Source organism: Triticum aestivum, chromosome 6D (assembly GCF_018294505.1).
Source record: "Triticum aestivum cultivar Chinese Spring chromosome 6D, IWGSC CS RefSeq v2.1, whole genome shotgun sequence".
Lineage (NCBI taxonomy): Eukaryota > Viridiplantae > Streptophyta > Magnoliopsida > Poales > Poaceae > Triticum > Triticum aestivum.
The window spans coordinates 148921341-148929071 of NC_057811.1; the positions used below are offsets into that span (position 1 = coordinate 148921341).

Here is a 7731-nt window from a genome sequence, read left to right on the forward strand (position 1 = left end):
CCCGCAAAAAAGTATATTCCACAAATATCCTTTTATACGGGTCCGTTTGGGGGGTCTGCATCTGCAGCCGTCCGAGCCAGGCCGCAAAGGCCGTTTTCCATGAACCGCAAACGCATTTTGCGGGCTGGCCAGATGCGGGGTCTGCTAGAGTTGCTCTCATAGGGGTAGGGTGTGCGTGTGTGCGTTCATAGGGGCGAGTTATGCACGTATGTGTGCGCGCTTGCGTCTGTACTGATGTTCAAAAAAATCAATTTAGTACAAAAATCAATTTATGCATGTATGTATGCACGTATTTACTTGGTATATAAAACAAATTATTTTTTGTTTTTATAGGTTTGTAATGGCTTATCGTGCTTGTGGTAAGCTACTGTAGTACTGCATTAGTTAACTCACTTGGCACCTTCACCCCTCTCTTTTTTCTCTTGAAAAGGAAGTGTTAACCCCAAAAATAATCATATCTTGATGCGTGTTGTCGCTTAGCCTATTGTCCGGTATAAAATCATTCCCGAAAAGTTCTTGGATATTTGAAGAAAAAAACATACAATTAGGTTGAGGGGTTGAATATATACATGTGAAGCTTGAAATTTTGACCATTTAGAGAACAGAAGAATAAATTAATGGTCATATTATTAATTGCATGTGTCAACTTTACATCATAACCTGCATGTATGACTATTATCATGTTTTTTCGAAGAAATAAATCAAGAAACATTTTACCATTTTAGAAAGTGAAAAGTGGGCAAAGTTCTTCAACATATGATGCATTAAGTAAGTCTAGAGAAAATAATGCGGTGAACTGAACCAAGTATAATTTTACAAGGAAGTAAAAAGTACCTTTTTATATTTATAACACACAACTCTTCTATTGTTTTTTTATTAGTTGACACAACTCATCTATTGTTAGCAATACTTAGGCAATGCATCTTTGACAAACATATAAACTATCCCCAGTAATATGGCCAAATTCAAAATCTAATAGACATGAAAGGCAGAGGCAAGTATATTTCACTATAGTTGCTCCCTTAGAAGAGAAGGTTATTTGTTATTTTATATGATTTTTTTCTCAAATACGTTCGAGTGTGTGTATCATATTTTATAGAAAGAGGGGTGGGGGTATAGAACCCAATCCACTGTTCATGTTTTTTTGCATTGGTAAAAGAGTTTTATTCAACATTCATAGGGTTACAACCGAGAGATAAAAGTTCCTCAATGCTAGGAGGACCTCGTCCAAGCCATACAACTGTAGTGCTCTCTGTACGACCCACAATTCCACCCATGGTTTACAGAATGGATCACTATGTTACTCGTAATCTAAAACTGTAAGTGATGAATAATTAGTAGACATTAAATACTTCTCGTAGATTTAACTCGGCATTACTATACGTATAAAATAATACGTGGATAGAATCGCCAAGATACATAGGACATGTTGGGCAACGTAGCATGCAATTTCAGAAAATTTCCTACGATCACGCAAGATCTATCTAGGAGAAGCATAGCAACGAGACAGGGAGAGTGTGTCCACGTACCCTCATAGACCAAAAGCGGAAGTGTTATGTTAATGCGGTTCATATAGTCGAACGTCTTCACAATCCAACCGATCCAAGTACCGAACGTACGTCACCTACGTGTTCAGCACACGTTCAGCTCGATGACGTTCCTCGAGCTCTTGATCTAGTAGAGGGTCGAGGGAGAGTTTCGTCAGCGCGATGGCGTGGTGACGGTGTTGCCGATGTGATCCGCACAGGGCTTCGCCTAAGCACTACGACACTATGACCGGAGGAGTAAACTGTGGAGGAGGGCACCGCACACGGCTAAGAAACAACTGTTGTGCCTTTGGGGTGCCCCCTGCCCACGTATATAAAGGAGGGGAGGAGGAGGTGGCCGGCCCAAGGGGGGCACGCCAAGGGGGAGTCCTACTTGGACTCCCAGTCCAAGTAGGATTCGGCCCCCCTCCTCCCAATCAACGGAGAGGGGAAAGGGGAAAGGGGGGAGAGGGAGAAGGAAAGGGGGGCCGCGCCCCCACCCCTTGTCCAATTCGGATTGGGCTTGGGGGGGGGGAGGAGGGCGCGCGCCACCTCCTGTGGCAGCCTCCCTCTCTCCACTATGGCCCAATAGGCCCATTAACTTTCCCGGGGGGTTCTGGTAGCCTCCCGGTACTCCGATAAATCCCCGAACCTTATCGGAACCATTCCGATGTCCGTATATAACCTTACAATATATCAATCTTTACCTCTCAACCATTTCGAGACTCCTCGTCATGTCTGTGATCTCATCCGAGACTCCGAACAAACTTCGGTCACCAAAACACATAACTCATAATACAAATCGTCATCGAACGTTAAGCGTGCGGACCCTACGGGTTCGAGAACTATGTAGACATGCCCGAGACACATCTCCGATCAATAACCAACAGCGGAACCTGGATGCTCATATTGACTCCTACATATTCTATGAAGATCTTTATCGGTCAAACCGCATAACAACATACGTCATTCCCTTTGTCATTGGTATGTTACTTGCCCGAGATTTGATCGTCGGTATCCTCATACCTAGTTCAATCTCATTACCGGCAAGTCTCTTTACTTGTTTCGTAATGCATCATCCCGCAACTAACTCATTTAGTCACATTGCCTGCAAGGCTTATAGTGATGCGCATTACCGAGAGGGCCGAGAGATACCTCTCCGATACACGGAGTGACAAATCCTAATCTTGATCTATGCCAACTCAACAAACACCTTCGGAGACACTTGTAGAGCATCTTTATAATCACCCAGTTACGTTGTGACGTTTGATAGCACACAAAGTGTTCCTCCGGTATTCGGGAGTTGCATAATCTCATAGTCAGAGGAATATGTATAAGTCATGAAGAAAGCAATAGCAATAAAACTAAACGATCATAATGCTAAGCTAACGGATGGGTCTTGTCCATCACATCATTCTCTAATGATGTGATCCCGTTCATCAAATGACAACACATGTCTATGGTCAGGAAACTTAACCATCTTTCATTAACGAGCTAGTCAAGTACAGGCATACTAAGTTTCCGGTTAATACAATTCTAGCATGAATAATAAACATTTATCATGATATAAGGAAATATAAATAACAACTTTATTATTGCCTCTAGGGCATATTTCCTTTAGCCTCCCTCTTGCACTAGAGTCAATAATCTAGATTGCATAGTAATGATTCTAACACCCATGGAGTCTTGGTGCTAATTATGTTTTGCTCATGGAAGAGGCTTAGTCAACGGATCTGCAATATTCAGATCCGTATGTATCTTGCAAATCTCTATGTCTCCCTCCTTGACTTGATCACAGATGGAATTGAAGTGTCTCTTGATGTGTTTGGTTCTCTTGTGAAATCTGGATTCCTTCGCCAAGGCAAATGCTCCAGTATTGTCACAAAAGATTTTCATTGGACCCGATGCATTAGGTATTACACCTAGATCGGATATGAATTCCTTCATCCAGACTCCTTCATTTGCTACTTCCGAAGCAGCTATGTACTCCGCTTCACACGTAGATCCCGCCACGACGCTCTGCTTGGAACTGCACCAACTTACAGCTTCACCATTCAATATAAATACGTATCCGGTTTGTGACTTAGAGTCATCTGGATCAGTGTCAAAGCTTGCATCGATATAACCATTTACGACAAGCTCTTTGTCACCTCCATAAACGAGAAACACATCCTTAGTCCTTTTCAGGTATTTCAGGATGTTCTTGACCGCTGTCCAGTGATCCACTCCTGGATTACTTTGGTACGTCCCTATTAAACTTATAGCAAGGCACACACCAGGTCTGGTACACGGCATTGCATACATGATAGAACCTATGGCTGAGGCATAGGGAATGACCTTCATTTTCTCTCTATCTTCTGTAGTGGTCGGGCATTGAGTCTGACTCAACTTCACACCTTGTAACATAGGCAAGAACCCTTTCTTTGACTGATCCATTTTGAACTTCTTCAAAACTTTATCAAGGTATGTGCTTTGTGAAAGTCCAATTAAGCGTCTTGATCTATCTCTATAGATCTTGATGCCCAATATATAAGAAGCTTCACCGAGGTCTTTCATTGAAAAATTCTTATTCAAGTATCCTTTTATGCTATCCAAAAATTCTGTGTTATTTCCAATCAACAATATGTCATCCACATATAATATCAGAAATGCTACAGAGCTCCCACTCACTTTATTGTAAATACAAGCTTCCCCAAAAGTTTGTATAAAACCATATGCTTTGATCACACTATCAAAGCATATATTCCAACTCCGAGAAGCTTGCACCAGTCCATAAATGGATCGCTGGAGCTTGCACACTTTGTTAGCACCTTTAGGATCGACAAAACCTTCTGGTTGCATCATATACAACTCTTCTTTAAGATATCCATTAAGGAATGCAGTTTTGACATCCATTTGCCAAATTTCAAGATTCGGACAGACTTAAGCATCGCTACGGGTGAGAAGGTCTCATCGTAGTCAACTCCTTGAACTTGTCGAAAACCTTTCGCAACAAGTCAAGCTTTGTAGACAGTAACATTACCGTCAACATCAGTCTTCTTCTTGAAGATCCATTTATTCTCTATGGCTTGCCGATCATCGGGCAAGTCAACCAAAGTCCACACTTTGTTCTCATACATGGATCCCATCTCAGATTTCATGGCCTCAAGCCATTTCGCGGAATCTGGGCTCATCATCGCTTCCTCATAGTTTGTAGGTTCGTCATGGTCAAGTAACATGACCTCCAGAACAGGATTACCGTACCAATCTGGTGCAGACCGTACTCTCGTTGACCTACGAGGTTTGGTAGTAACTTGATCTGAAGTTTCATGATCATCATCATTAGCTTCCTCACTAATTGGTGTAGGAATCACTGGAACTGATTTTTGTGATGGACTACTTTCCAATTCGGGAGAAGGTACAATTACCTCATCAAGTTCTACTTTCCTCCCACTCACTTCTTTCGAGAGAAACTCCTTCTCTAGAAAGGATCCATTCTTAGCAACGAATATCTTGCCTTCGGATCTGTGATAGAATATGCACCCAACAGTCTCCTTTGGGTATCCTATGAAGACGCATTTCTCCGATTTGGGTTCGAGCTTATCAGGTTGAAGCTTTTTCACATAAGCATCGCAGCCCCAAACTTTAAGAAACGACATCTTAGGTTTCTTGCTAAACCACAGTTCATATGATGTCGTCTCAACGGATTTAGATGGTGCCCTATTTAACATGAATGCAACCGTCTCTAAAGCATAACCCCAAAAAGATAGCGGTAAATCGGTAAGAGACATCATAGATCGCACCATATCTAATAAAGTACGGTTACGACGTTAGGACACACCATTACGCTGTGGTGTTCTAGGTGGCGTGAGTTGCGAAACTATTCCACATTGTTTCAAATGAAGACCAAACTCATAACTCAATATTCACCTCCACGATCAGATTGTAGAAAGTTTATTTTCTTGTTACGATGATCTTCCACTTCACTCCGAAATTCTTTGAACTTTTCAAATGTTTCATACTTATGTTTCATTAAGTAGATATACCCATATCTTCTCAAATCATCCATGAAGGTCAGAAAATAATGATACCCGCCGCGAGCCTCAACACTCGTCGGACCGCATACATCAGTATGTATTATTTCCAATAAGTCAGTTGCTTGCTCCATTGTTCCGGAGAACGGAGTCTTAGTCATCTTGCCCATGAGGCATGGTTCACAAGCGTCAAGTGATTCATAATCAAGTGATTCCAAAAGCCCATCATCATGGAGTTTCTTCATGCGCTTTACACCAATATGACCTAAATGGCAGTACCACAAATTGTAGCAACCCGACCTCAAACGGTCAAGTCTCTGTGCTTCAGTGTCATCCCTGGATCGGTAATGCTGACACACACAGTACTCGAAGGATTTATAACAGAGTAGCAATCACACACTTATTGCATCGAATGTCTCAAAAGAGAACTTATTACAATAAATATGGCTTAAGGCCATCTAATACGATAACAGCGGAAGGCTTGGAAGATAAAGTGAGTCCATCAACTCCAACGGCATAGCTGAGCTGCACGGCAACGACATAACGAACCTTACTCCTCGTCTGAAAAGTCTGCAACATAATACGTTGCAGCCCGAAAAATGGGTCAGCACATGGAATATGCTGGCAATGTAACACAGTAGAGCAAGAACAGAATAATGCTACCACTACATGCATATTTGGCTGGTGGAAAGCTCTATGGTTATAGTTTTTGCAAAAAAGCCAATTTTTCCCTACAACAAAGGAATAAGTTTTATTTAACTATCATGGTAGTTGAAACATCATTGAGAAGGTTCCTCCAACTCAATCCCAATTAAAGTAATTATCAACCCAACAATATTAATTAAGAGTGATGAGATACTTAGGATACTCCAAGTACTAGATACTCAAGATTGTCCATAACCGGGGACACGGCTAACCATGATTAGATTGTACACTCTGCAGAGGTTTGCGCACTTTTCCCCACAAGACTCGATCTCCTCCGTTAGATTTCTCGCACTACATGAGAAACGGATGACCGAGACACAGTCTTTCAGAAACATTAACTCTTTACTCCGGGCAGACTATACCAAACCTACATCCCTCTACCTGCCGATCCACCTCTTCAAGAGCTCATGCAACTTACTCAACTATGCTAGAGCCCATAATAGCTTGTGGCTGCACACAGAAGTTTCTAGCATGAAAATATCTCAGTTCCCTTTGAGACTGGGTGGCGGACCTTAGGATGATCACACAGGTACTCCGGGATATCCTAGGACAACACTGGATTCTCCAGGTGCCCGACAAGAAATCCACCCAGATGTGTATTAAAGTTGCCACCTTAAGTTGAACCATTAATTAATCATCTCACATCTGTCATGGATTTCACTCACCCAACCCACGTCTACGAGCATAGCATAGCAATATAAGCAATACGTAGAAGTAACTCCCAAGGGTTTGAATATAACAGGGCAATAGGTTCTACCTCATCAACTACTTCCCAACCCACATGTTAATCACATCCTAATCATGCAATGTTTGAGGATTGAAACTAATGCATAAAAACTGGGTATGAAAGAAGTATGATCAATGTGTTACTTGCCTTGCTGACGATCCGCAAAACCTAGAGACTCGTAGTAGCACGCTTCGCACTCCGGGAATTCTATCGCAAACAAACAATAGCATACATAAGCAATCAAGCAAATAAGCACGGGCTAAACTCAAATAAGAATAATTGACCAGAAAGTTCAACTTAAGAACTCCGGTTTGCAAAAAGAATCAAATCAAACGGAGCAACGAAACTCAAACTGCGAAAGAAACAAGATCCGTTTACTAATCTGAACTAAAGTCAAATTTTACAGTACCAAAATCTTGTTCAAGTTGATTAAACAGAAAGAGGGTTTCGAGACGAAGATCTAGGCGCTTGAATCGCCTGATTCCGATAAACAAGCGAAAAGATAAACTGAAACGAAAATCGGATCAGAAATCGCGATCGAAAATAATCGCGGAAAATCCGAGAAAAAGAAAACTGACGAACAGGCTAACGAACAAACGTTCGTTGTCTGTAACTAACGAGCGAAAACCATTCGTCAAAACGAACGTACGGACGAACGTCCGCTAAATAAACTAAACCGAGAAAACCGGCGAACCGATCTAAAAAAACGAACGGCGGCGGCGGCGGCGTATACCTCCGACGAGGTGGGGCGGCTCCGGCG

General features: G+C 42.0%; 1 pseudogene; it reads right to left on the reverse strand.

Moving 5' to 3' along the window:
- Positions 1-1536: 1536 nt before the first annotated feature.
- LOC123142540 (uncharacterized) overlaps positions 1537-7731 on the reverse strand; it is a 97881-nt pseudogene continuing 91686 nt past the window's right edge.